The sequence below is a fragment of the Stegostoma tigrinum genome, chromosome 8 (assembly GCF_030684315.1).
Source record: "Stegostoma tigrinum isolate sSteTig4 chromosome 8, sSteTig4.hap1, whole genome shotgun sequence".
Taxonomy (NCBI): domain Eukaryota; kingdom Metazoa; phylum Chordata; class Chondrichthyes; order Orectolobiformes; family Stegostomatidae; genus Stegostoma; species Stegostoma tigrinum.
In genome coordinates this window covers 73552152-73566022 of record NC_081361.1, presented here as the reverse complement: position 1 = coordinate 73566022, position 13871 = coordinate 73552152, and the positions used below count along the sequence as shown (strand labels likewise).

The window sequence follows — 13871 nt, the reverse complement described above, 5'->3', positions numbered from 1 at the left end:
TCTGTCCTCAGAGATAGCTAGAACTGCAGATGCTGGAGTCAGAGATAAAATTCTCTGATGCTGCCTGGCCTGCTGTGTTCCCTCTTCTTCACCTGTCCTGTTGCCTTCAGTGATCTGTGGACATGTACAACAAGGTCCTTCAGAGCCTTTGTGAAAAAGGTCGAGTTGTTGTAGTTCTACCTGGCCAGAGAGAGAGATGACTGGCGGTGCTTCAACCTGAGGGTCACCACACCTCAGGTGAAGGGAGATTTTGAGAATGAGAGTTCATGGTAATATCAAACAGTGCCGGAATTGAACCCATGCTATTAGATTCACTCTAATCACAAAGCAGACGTCCAGCTAACTGATCCCCTGACTTCCTCAGGTCCTACCATTCAAAGTGGAATCCCTAACCTTGTTGGTCCTCCCAAAATGCATCACCTCATATTTTTCCAAATGAAATTCCACTTTCCACTGATCAGCCCATCTGACCAGCCCTGTTGCTATTTTGCACATCACCAATTTTCCTTTAATTGGAAAATTACTGATCACATTTTGTCAATTATGATTTGATCATTAAAGTACAGTACAAACAGTAAAGGTCCAAAGCCTGCAGTATGCACAAGACATGAGCTTCCAGTCACAAAAAAACCCCCTGAACCATCACCTTCCAACTCGTGCCACTAAGCAAAGGTTGGATCCAATTTGTCAAAGTGCTGTGGATCCCATGTGTTTTTACCTTCTTGACTAACCTTCCATGTGAAACTTTGTCACAACTCTAACTGGAGTCCACATAGACTACATCAGCCACACTACTCTCATCTGCACACCAAGCTACCTCCTCAAAAACAATCAATCAAACCTATCAGTCACTTTGTACTCACTCACTTTGCAATCTCTCAAACCCGACTACTTTGCTGTGGGAATTTGTGACAATTATATATCTGACTCAAGTCCAAATAAACAATCAGTTGAACTCTGGATCCAGAAAGATCAAAGCACCTGCTCTGCTCACGTACATTGTGACATTTATATGTACTTAGTTCAAATAAATTACCAAATGACAAGCAGAAAAAAATGATCTGGAATTGCTAAACTCCAAGCAATATACTGGCCTACACTTTATGGTTTAAATGACAGTGAAAGTATCAGTGCTCACTACTATTTAGGTATGAATCAGTCAGCAACTTCTGTCATCGGCAGTAAATCACAGAAATCAGCAAGTTCCCGCCTTTTTTATTCTGCTCTTCCATGAACTTTGCTACCCCAGTACCTTGCCTAGGGATTCAGTATTTAAACAAAGAAACAAAGAAACCTGTGGCACAGGAACAGGCCCTTCGGCCCTCCAAGCCTGCACCGATCAAGATCCTCTGTCTAACCTGTCATTTATTTTCTAACAGTCTGTGTCCATTTGCTACCCACCCATCCATGTACCTGTCCAAATATATCTTAAAAGACGCTAACGTGTCTGCGTCTACCACCTCCGCTGGCAACGCGTTCCAGGCGCCCACCACCATCTGTGTAAAGAACTTTTCACGCATATCTCCCTTAAACTTTCCTCCTCTCACTTTGAACTCATGACTCCTAGTAATTGGCCCCCCACTCTGGGAAAAAGCTAAACATGTGAAAGGTATGCAGTTATAGTACTTGCCTACCAGTTCCATACTAAAAACAACTTTAACATTTTTGGCAATCAAAACACAGCTTTGTAAATGTGAAGTGTCAATCCTTCAGAACGTAATTAATCTTGGAGATTTTAAAGAAATTAAAAGTTAATTTCACATTCATGTGCATCTCTTTTATCACTATTAATCACATTTCTCCTTTCTCTCTTTCAGAGCAATATAGGAAAAAGCAGTGGGAGTTGGCCATTCAAACCTTTGAGCATGCTTCACCATTCAGTGAGATCACAGCTGATCTTTACTTCCAGATCATTTTCCCACTGCATCCCCATATCCCTTGATGTTTTTAATTTGTAGAAATCTATCAATCTCAATCTTGAATATACTCAACAACTGAGCCTCCGCAAGCCAGCTGAGGCAGAGAATTCCAAAGATTCACCAGCCTCTGAAGAAATTCTTCTTCATCTCATATCTAGATCGCCTACTTCTTATTCTGAAGCTGTGATGTCTGGTTTTGACCCCCTAGCCAAGGGAAACATCCATCCTCGATCAGGTCTGTTGATCTCTGTGAGCATTTTGTAAGTTTGAATGAAATCATCTTTTATCATTCTAAATTTCAAAGAATATTGGCTCATTTTATTTCACCATAGCTCACAGGACAACCACTCCATCACAAGAATTGAGTTAAATCAACTTCCATTGCACTCCCTTAATGTCAATTGTAATTTTAAAATTCATTCATGGGATGTGGGTGTCACTAGCTGGACTATCATTTATTGCCTATCCCTAGTTGCCCTTGAGAAGGTGATGGTGGGCTGCCTTTTTGAACTGTTGCAGCCCATGTGATGTAAGTAGACGCAGAGGCGGAGGGGGTTGGAGGATTTTGATATAGTGACACTGAAGGAATGGAATATATTTCCAATTCAGGATGGTGAGTGGCTCTGAGGGGAAATGTCAGGCGGAGGGGTACATCAGCTTTTGTCTGATAGGCTTCTGCATCATTTGGATGCAACACACAGCACCTGAGACATGATTCTGAAAGATGTCGCTGGGTACAGTGATCGGTCATAGACTGTAAATTTGTTGTTGCTCAAAAGGTAGGTTTTTGTCTGTTCCCAGAAGCAAATGCACTTGTTTAATTGCTTTTGCATCACTTGTTGTTGCTGAATTAAAGTGAACATTCACAACCATTTGGAGGCTATTGGAAGGCCATTTGAACTAGGGATGGGCAAGAGGTGGTGACCAGCCAGCGATACCCACTGCCAGTGAATGAATAAGAAATAACATGCTGTGATAAAAGTTACCTTTCAGATAACTTTCCACCACATGGATAGTGAAAGGCAACTCCTGATAGTTGGCTCTTGACCTGGTGCATGGCTGACACCAGCACGATGAATCCTGGGAGACTGTAGCAGCTGAGAGTACTACAGCCCCTAATGAGAAGAAGATGGGTGAGTGGGGCATCATGGAGACATTTTGTTTTTTATTCATTCACAGGATGAGGGCGTCACTGTCTCAGCAGCATTTATTGCCCTAATTGCCCAGAGGACAGTTAAGAGCCAACCACATTGCTGTGGGTCTGGAGTCACATTTAGGCCAGACTAGATAAGGATAGCAGTTTCCTTCCCCCAAGGTCATTAGTGAAACAATGTGAAACAATGAACAATGGATTCACGGTTGTTGTTAGAATCTTAATTACAGATATTTTATTGAATTCAAATCCCACCATCTGCTGTGGCAAGATTCGAACCCAGGTATCCAGAATGTTATCTGGGTCTCTGTTGATGAGCAACAACAAATTTACAGTCTATGACCGATCACTGTACCCAGCGACATCTTTCAGAATCATGTCTCAGGTGCTGTGTGTTGCATCCAAATGATGCAGAGGCCTATCAGACAAAAGCTGATGTACCCCTCCGCCTGACATTTCCCCTCAGAGCCACTCACCATCCTGAATTGGAAATATATTCCATTCCTTCAGTGTCACTATATCAAAATCCTCCAACTCCAACTCCCTCCGCCTCTGCGTCTACTTACATCACATGGGCTGCAACAGTTCAAAAAGGCAGCCCACCATCACCTTCTCAAGGGCAACTAGGGATGGGCAATAAATGATAGTCCAGCTAGTGACACCCACATCCCATGAATGAATTTTAAAATTACAATTGACATTAAGGGAGTGCAATGGAAGTTGATTTAACTCAATTCTTGTGATGGAGTGGTTGTCCTGTGAGCTATGGTGAAATAAAATGAGCCAATATTCTTTGAAATTTAGAATGATAAATTCTAAATTCAGTGCAATAATACTACTACACCATCGCCTCCCCCATGGTAGAAAGGTAATGAGGCAAGTTGCAGAGAAGGGTGGAGAAAACCTGTGCTTTGTGAAGTGAAACCCTTCAAAAACATTGAACCCAATTGACACTAGTAAAAGTCAGCACACTTGTTTGTAGAGGGTGTTGTACTGTAATGGACTCCTGATGACTTTCTCCTTGTCAAGCAGAAACCCACAAACAGTTCTGAGGAAGGGTCACCCGAAACATTAACTCTGTTTCTTCTTTCACGGATGCTGCCAGACCTGTTGAGCTTTTCCAGCAACTTTGTTTTTGTCCCACAAACAGTCTGCAGGCAGCTGTTTAATGGATGAAGAGTGGAGATCCTCCAGCGCTGACCACCCCATCCAAATCATTGTTTAAAGATGAAATAGCCTGGAACAATGTGCTAAATTAATTAAGATTAGGGGTGTTATCTTTTCATTTGTTCAGAAAAATGCTAAATTACCTCCACTGCAGCATCTGATTGTTAAATGACTGCAGGATTTTCATCTCAACTACTTTATTTGGACATCCATTTCATGCATTGATCAGATTTCACATGCCTGTCTTTAACTACTTTGAACTTGAATCCTCTTGTCCTACTCATGCAAATTGCACTGAAGTAATTTTCTACAACTATATTTTCCATACCATTGCCACTTGTTATTTATATTCATATGACCATGCACTGGATGTTTATATCATATAATTGGTTTCTGTATCAATTTCCTACTTAACTTTCATTTCAAGAAGCTTCATCATAATTGTATTGTTCTTATTGCTAACAAGGAAAACAAGTAAACACTACAGAGAAATGACAAATAACAGCTTCAACACAGCAGTTTAATTATTCTCCTGCTCTCAAAAAGCACATTTTAGTTACAGATCTCTGTCCAAATAAGTATACAATTTGAGTTTATGCTTGCTTCAATGAGGATGCCTGGAGACAACAAACACTCATTCGTTAACCAGTCAGTGAGGAACAATGTTATCCACTCTTTAGTTTATGTATTCAACTATCTGCTATCATATTTTTGTTAAATGTCTCTGTTTAGTTGATATGATTGGTGGCAGTATTAGGGAATAGAACATTTTTCAACCCAGGAGCAGCTCTAAAGTCATGCGTACTTTCAAGGCAAGACATATTCTGCAATAGTAAGAACTGTCGATGCTGGAGTCAGAGATAACAAGATAATGGGGAGCTGGATGGACACAGCAGGCCAGGCAGCATCAGAGGAGCAGGAAAGTTGATGTTTCGGGTTGGATCCCTTCTTCATATTCTGCTTTACCTTCAAAGCGAATCTCAGACTCAAAAAGAGATCCCTCCCTCTTGGGGATTTTCAGCATCTTACTAGTAGCCAAAGAGGTTCTTTAGCATGGAGTGGGTGTCAGTTTAGCTCAGTGGGCTGGACAGTTGATTTGTGAAGCCATGTATGCTGACAGCATGGATTCAATCCCCACCCTGGCTGAGGTGATCATGAAAGACACCTTCTCCGCCTGAGGTGTGGTGGCCTTCAGGTTAAATCACCACCAGTTGTCTCTCTCTAATGGCCGAGAGCAGCCCTATGATCTGGTAAGACTATAGTGACCCGACTTAGCATGGAGTCTTCCTGGCTACTTCCAGGGAACCAATGCATGTTTAATTTACATTGTAAAATTTGCATATGCATGCACTGCAAGGACAGTTAAGTTTGCACAAAGCATTGGAGGTTTTTTTTAAAATGCGTTCCGGGCAAATATGTACAACAGAAATAGTAAGAACTGCCGATGGTGGAGTCAGAGATACCACGGTGTGGAGCTGGAGGAACACAGCAGGCCAGGCAGCAACAGAGGAGTAGGAAAGCTGAAAATTCAGAAAATGAAGAAGGGTCCCAACCCGAAATGTCAGCTTTCCTGCTCTTCTGATGCTTTCTGGCCTGCCTTGTTCAGCAGACGTGTTTCAAATTTTGATCACACTCTTCCTGCCATTTAGATTATTGATTTGTATTTATATTAACTTCTTTTCAACAGTTTTGTCAATGCGAAAAAATTTATAGAAAACAAGAAGCTATTTCTATCATTTTTCTTACTTAATATGTTTGTATTCACACATACAGGAATTCTTTCACTATAGTGATGTGGTTTAAACTGTAGGTTTTCAAGGTTCTCCACTTGATATCCTTGGAATTTGTATTTCACAGGATCAAAAACATTCATTTCATCATGGCAGGAACTGCAGATGCTGGAGAAGAAATATCTCGGCCCGAAACGTCAGCCTTTCCTGCTCCTCTGATGCTGCTTCGTCTGCTGTGTTCATCCACCTCTACACCTTGTTATCTCGTCATGACATATGTGTCCATACAGTCTCTCACATTGTCTAACAACTCATTAATGAATTTGCAATTTATTCAGAATTCCATTCCTCATTTTGTGTAGACTGTCTCATATCAGTCTTACACTAAATATTTTACTAAAACTGTGCATGGTGAAAACCCAAAATGTAAACAGAAAATATTGGAAATACTTAACAAGCTTAAGGAAAGGTCTTTGACCTGAAACATTGACTCTGTTTCTCTCTTTGCATATGTTGCCTGATGTACTGAGTAATTCCAGCAATTTCAGTTTTAGTGAAATAGTCAGCTGAAATGTAATCAGTAAGCAACCAACACATTGGGTCGGTTTGGAAACTGAGGGCAAAAAAAATCTGGGACCCAGAAAAATTAGGAGAGTATTTGGCGGATTCGGGGGCTGTGTGTCCCAGTGTCGGAGGTGGCTGGATAAGAGACAGACTTCCTATATTAGGAATATCCTCATTTTACAGTATGCCTTATACCAAGCAACCTGTGTGGGTGAGATCAACTAGGAAATTGGAGCTATTTTTAACAACAAGGCTAGCAAGAAGTCATGAAGTGCTACTTTCACACAGTGCCAATGCTTCAGTGCAGTGATATATCAATTCCTCAAGAGGTTTTTGGGCTTCTAAATATTAACAGATCTTAGGTGAAGTTCATCTTAATGTCTCCGTCACTGTTCATGTTGGTTTGAAATTGGCCAACATGAGTGCCCTCAATAATCCACATCTCTAACATTCTTCAGCAAATACCATATCCAGATAAGCAAATTATATTCTGTGTCACTACCATATTAAATAATTCTGTATTTATCTTCTTTCCCGTGTTGAGGCATTAATGAGTGTCAGACTTTTTTAAAAATTAAGCCAGTATTGACAAACATCCAGCAAGCAATTGGGAAGGTAATTAGTACTGTTGCCCTTTATTGCATCAGGATTTGAGTACAGGAGTAAAGCAGTCTAGCTACAATTGTAAAGACCATTGTTGAGCCCACACCTGGTCTATTACGTACAGTTTTGGTCTCCTTCCCCAAGAAAATATATATTTACCAGAAATGGAGTGCAACAAAGGTTAACCAGACTGATTCCTGGAGTGACCGGATTATTTTATGAAGGAGATGTATAGCAGAGAGGGCCTGTCTTCTCAAGAGTTTTGAAGAATGGGCGGTGATCTCATTGAAACTTACAAAATTCTTGTAAAATTACAAAGGTACAAATGGGTAGATGCAGGAACGATGTTTCCTCTTGCTGAGGTGTCTCGAACCAGAGCACACACTGTTCAGAATGAACAATAGGTCATTTAGGACTAAAATGAAAGCAAAGTTCATCACTCAGAAGATAATGGATCTTTGAAATTCTGTACCCCAGACAGCTGAAGAAGTCCAGCTTTCAATATACCCATGATAGAAATCAATAGATTTCCAGATATTATAAATATCAAAAGAGTATAGGCTTGTGTGTAAAAGTAGCATTGAAGTATAAGATCATCCAGGATTGAGTTGAATGACAGAGTAGGCTTGAGAAGCCAAACAGCTTACTCCAGCTCTTACTTCCTATGTAAGTTATCAAGAGCATGGATTAAAATTGAAATATTTAAGTAATGTTCAAAAGCAAGGGCATACACTTTCTAGATAGAATATTGTCAGATTTCCAGGACACAATATCTCTCTGCAACATATCGATGAGTTTATGAACATAAATTGCATTAAAAAAACACTTGTTATGCTGAAAACAGGTATGAAAAATATGTAACATAGCAAATAGAAAAGTTTCTGACCAGTAATGGTTTTGTGAATAAAAAAAATAGGCTAATTAAGGTCACAGATTACAGATATTAATCTAACCAACCATGAAACTAACATTGTAAGGGATGAGTGTTTTTCTTTTTAAGTGGTAATAATGCAGTCTTTCTTTCATTTTGGGCAGTTATGCAGGCCTAGTCCAACACATCAAAATAGTAGTCACGTCAATGCTATCACAGACTTGATACAATGAACACCTATTGCAAGAGAACACAGCAAAAAGCAGACAATAGGGACTTGATTGCTCAAGTCAAAACCTGTGTCCCTTCTAGTTCATGGCTCTTCTTAATTGTGAAAAAAACAAAACATACAAGAATCCAGTCCAAGTTAAAAGTACAGTGGTTTACATCTTTCCTAACTTCTGAAATGATTCAAGCGTTAGTACTCAACTACTGAGTGAATTGAAGGTATTTAAGTTATCAATAAGGTATCACATTTTTCTTCATAAAATTGTCAGACCTGGAAGCTGTGGGATCTTAGTTTTGACTTTGTGACCGGACGCCTGATTATGATCAACTGTTCTGACTTCTCAAATGCCCCCACATATACAAAATAAGCAGGAAATCCCAACTTATGCATTGTGTTTCTCTACATAAATACAGTAAAGTATCATTAATGTTAACAGTAGTATAATATTATATAAAACATATAAAATGTTATGTTTATGAAAGCATCAAATGTCACACTTTTCAAAAGTAATAACGCTACATGTGACTACGAGGCATTCAGTGCTCCTAGATCACAATACCAATCCTTTTCGACTGTTGCTTGAACCAATTGCTACGTCGTAGTGATTACTCACTTTCTCACAACACCATTCTAGAGTGCAATTGTTGGTGCCTGAACACTGTTAATGTGTCACCAGTTTTGGCATATTTAAAGCACATTCCTAAGGGTATCAATTACCAATTTTGTGAGTGCATCTAGTGATGAATAGAGGCAAGTGGTTTGAATGCCGATGCCAATAGGACAGGGTAGCAAGGCTACAATTGCCTTTTACCCTAGGGTAAGAGGAATAAACAGCTGGAGGAGTTCTACCTGTGGCAATTCTAACAATGCCATAGGAAAGTCTAAGGGTATTAGCTGAAGGCAGGATAAAGCTCAATTTGTACAATAGTTGAATATTCTGCCAATTTTCAAGCCTTCTTACAACCCCAACAGGGTTAAGAAGGAAATTCACTTGGCAGTCACCTTACCATGACGCTAGCTGAATATTGTGGTTTGGGATTGTTTGGTATGTAGAGGTACAGGCTCCTATTGGAATCCCTCACTCATTATGAAGGCAATCTCTCAACCAAATGTTCTCACTAGGTTGTATATTTTCAGGGCCGCATATCAACTGGTCCATGAATTGTATTGTCTGGAAATTTTAATTCACTTCTTATCTATGCAGACGTTGCCAGAACTGTTGAGTTTCTCTAGTGCTTTCTCTTTTTATTTTAGATCTCCAGCATCTGCAGCAGTTTCCTTTTATTTAATGCGAAATGTTTTGCACTAGCCTTGTCGTGTGAGGCTATGCTGCAGTATGTAAAGAAGTACAGCCCATCGGAAAGGGGCACCGGATTCTGAAGGTAAGAGGGCAACTTACCTAACAAATGTAAGGCTTTGGTGCTTGAGGGGTGACCCACTACTGGGCTTTGTCCTTCCAAAAGGAGTTTCTATCACAACCTTAAGGACTGCCAGCAACCTGTCATAGTATCCCTGGAGGTGTTGGTGGCTCGGGTGAAAAGCTGGTATGTGGCCCTGCTTCCCTGCTATAATTGTGGATGTAGAATGTCTAGCTGTCATTTTGATAGTGATAGGGAGGCATGGCAGAAGGTCTGATGGTCACAACTTCTTTAGTTTCAAACAATATTCTGTCCAATATGACTTTGGTAATGACAGAACATTAATATTTCAGTGTTCTATCCAAGCACTGAATATTAATGTTCTGTCATTTCAACATATATTCATGAAACTTGCTTGACATGTACCTGAGGACAGGCAGGAGGTTCATTCCAAACATCTTGTTGAACCAGCTGAACAGACAGTTACACCTGTCAGAAAGTATTGCAAGTAAGATTTCAAAGATATAATAAACGATGACACCATTAGAAGACAAGTCTTTTCTCTGTCCTGTACTGGCTGTTTGAATTTAACAATGAATCACTATAAACACGATATAGAATTCTGATCAAACTGGTGATGCTCTATTTTAATCTTAACTTGAGTTATGGGTGAATTCAAATATGCCTGGTCTAATTTTGCCCTCTTTAATTTCAATCAGAATGGCCATAAACTTCGTATTCACCCCAAACCCACTCAGTTTTTGCCAGGTGGGTTAGGGTAAGATAGATTCAAACTCCTAGACTGAACTATTGGTGCCTGTCATAAAGACAGTCCACACTTCCAATTGGATTATATTTGAAAAATATTCAAAGTTACCAGGAAAATATTAGGACATGCATCTTTTTGGATGTTTTCTCTCCCTTTTGACTCCCTGACTTCTTTTTATATTTATTTGCCAGAACTTTGCTTTTCATTGATAGAATGGCAACTTAAAACTTGAACTACATCTTGGACCTAGGTGAAAACACTACTTTGATATCCCACATATTAACGAGCAGTTATAATGTTATTGGCATTATCCCAATGGTAAGTCTATAATTTAACCTCAGTAATGTGTCTCTCCCATCAATTATTCTGTTTTTAATCTTCACATGAATGTGCTAAAATACAGTCCATCTTCATCAGCCCAAGGCAGTCTTGCATACTGTCAAATGTTTGACTCTGGCTTTCGAGAAGTCTCCTATACAAATTATCCCACATCACTTAAGACAAATCGATATTTTCATATTCACCATGGTCAGAATCATCTAATTCAATATCAGGAACTAGATTGTAGTAATTTGCTGACTTATTCATGTAGAGCCTTTGATGATCTGACTCTTGTAACTCCTCTGTGACGTTCACCAATGCTGGCTCAGCATGGACTTCCTCAACTGCACCTTCTTCTTCCACTTTATTATTGGACACATTAACACATGTGACTGAGTCAACAGAAACACTTGGCTTAATTTCCACTTCTTCATACAAGTCACGGTTACTTCCCAGCAATGCTGTTGAAGGACGTAACATAAGCTGGTTTCTTGCGAGAATACTGTTTTCATATCCTGTGGGAATGTGAGTTGTCTCTGGAGTCCTGCAGGTTATATAATGATGATCCCCTACATTTGAAAAGCTAGATTTCTCGATGGTGCAAATTTGACTGTCTTGTCTCATGGCTTTAAAATCAGACCTTCTACTTTTCCAGCAATAGCAACATAACACCACTACAAGAATTGCAAGCAATGGTAGGCAAATAAAGAGAGCTGTGAGACCATAGGAACGGCAGATATCTGAGTGATGAATGTCTATAATATTCAGACCTTCAGGGTGCGTCAGTGTGTAGCACATAATCATATTTTCTGATCCACTGATGCTTAGATTTTTAGTAATATAATTTGCCAAGCCATCATATAAGGCACATGTGCACTCCAAGGTGTTATTGAAAACAGACAGTATCATGAGGCTGGGTTTAAAGACACTTGAAGGTATAGATTTTAAATTGTTGGTATCTAGGTACAGCTCCTGAATCTGGTCTGAAGCCTTTAAAATGTTCTCTGGTAACTGTTGAAGATGGTTTTTCTCCAGGTGAAGGATCTTTAAACTGGGTGCATTTATGAGGAAATTAGAAGGTAATTGTTCGAGCTGATTGTGATCGAGGTATAGAGCCTCCAGAGAACTTGGGTTTTCATCCACTTTGTGAATGTCAGAAATGTTACAATTTGAGAGGTCCAGGACCTTGATTCCTGACAAAGTTGTGAAGACATCCCATTGGAGGCTGCCAATGTAAGAACCAGTGAAGTTTAAGCAACATTCTTCTCTCACCTGGCTAACTTTAAAAGTCCTGAAATTAACATTGTCAACACACAGGCAGACACCATCTGCAGCCTCTGGACCCCAAAAAACTGCTTGTAGTAGAATCCACTGCTGAAGTAATTTCCACAGCCTTGGACCTAGGAAGAACAGATCAGGACACGGTTAAATGACAGGAGTATCACAGTATAAAAGAAAACCCAAGCATGAGTGGCATTTTGTTTGTTGATTTCTTCAAGAACTAGTTTAAATGTACTTGATTGGTTAAAAAAGTTTTTATGAAAATGTAAAGGTATTGAAGAGTCTACCTTATCATTCTCTGGCCCCTAAACCCCATTCCCAGAAGGGTTGGCCACTATGGCTCCCTTGCTTAGGTCTAAGGTTCAAATAACAGAATATGACCCAGTGACCTTGTAGGAGTTGCATAGGGCTTGCAGTGAAAGTCCTTGGTGTAGTGATTGTAATGGGGCCAGCTCGCTGCACCTCATAGAATATGAGTTCACTAACTGGGGCTGTTAATCTGGTCCAATCAGGGAGCCCTGGCTGGCACAAAAAGATTGAGCATCAGCGATACTGACATTCTGGTGCCTGACTCTATATGAGGCAGTGTTATAGTCAAGGACTGTTTATGTGTAAATAAAGGGTGCCTTAGTTACAGGATACCAGCGCTCGTGGAGTTATTTCACTTGCCAGCTGTGATCTCAAATTTCAGGCAGCTAGTTTGGAGTGGGGAAAATGTGGGTAAGTTCCCTATTCCATTTTAACTGCCTTATGATCACCAGCTTCTCTCCTCCTCCCCACCTATCATTACCAGCCACCAGATTTCCATATTCTTAGATGGGAAATGTTACATGATACTGGGCCATAGAACATAGAACATTACAGCGCAGTACAGGCCCTTTGGTCCTCGATGTTGCGCCGACTTGTGGAACCAAACTGAAGCCCATCTAACCTACTCTATTCCATTATCATCCGTACGTTTATCCAATGACCATTTAAATGCCCTTAAAGTTGGCGAATCTACTACTGTAGCAGGCAGGGCATTCCACGCCCTTACTACTCTCTGAGTAAAGAACCCATCTCTGACATCTGTCCTATATGAAACACCCCTCAATTTAAAACTATGTCCGCTCACCATCAGCCATCACCATCCGAGGAAAAAGGCTCTCACTGTCCACCCTATCTCATCCTTTGATCATCCTATATGTCCCTATGAAGTCACCTCTCAACCTTCTTCTCTCTAACGAAGACAGCCTCAAGTCCCTCAGCCTTGCCTCATAGGACCTTCCCTCCATACCAGGCAACATCCTGGTAAATCTCTCCTGCACAATTTCAATGCTTCCACATCCTTTCTATAATGCAGCGATCAGAACTGTATGCAATACTCCAAGTGCGGCCGCACCAGAGTTTTGTACAGCTGCAACATGATCTCATGGCTCCGAAACTCAATCCCTCTACCAATAACATCTAACACACCATACTCCTTCTTAACAATCCTATCAACATGGGTGGCAACTTTCAGGGATCTATGCAGATAGACACCAAGATCTCTCTGCTCATACACACTACGAAGAATCTTACCATTAGCCCAGTACTCTGTATTCCTGTTACTCCTTCCAAAGTGAATCACCTCACACTTTTCCACGTTAAACTCCATTTGCCACCTCTCAGCCCAGCTCTGCAGCTTATCTATGTCCCTCTGTAACCTGAAACATCCTTCCGCACTGTCCACAATTCCACCGACTTTAGTGTCATCCGCAAATTTACTAACCCATCCTTTTATGCCGTCATCCAGGTCATTTATAAAAATAACAAACAGCAGTAGCCCCAAAACAGATCCTTGAGGTACACCACTAGTAACTGAACTCCAGGATGAGCATTTCCCACCAACCACCACCCTCTGTCTTCTTACACAATGATGAGGGAA

General features: G+C 40.4%; 1 protein-coding gene across 2 annotated transcripts in view; it reads right to left on the bottom strand.

Annotated features, from left to right (window-relative positions):
• The window catches only part of best4 (bestrophin 4), an 88224-nt gene that overhangs the window by 60352 nt on the left and 14001 nt on the right, over positions 1-13871 (bottom strand). For both annotated transcript variants that reach the window (XR_009446068.1, XR_009446067.1), the window contains exon 2: positions 10021-12084. The gene's annotated coding sequence lies outside the window, so the exon portion shown is untranslated. The remainder of the gene's footprint in view (positions 1-10020; positions 12085-13871) is intronic.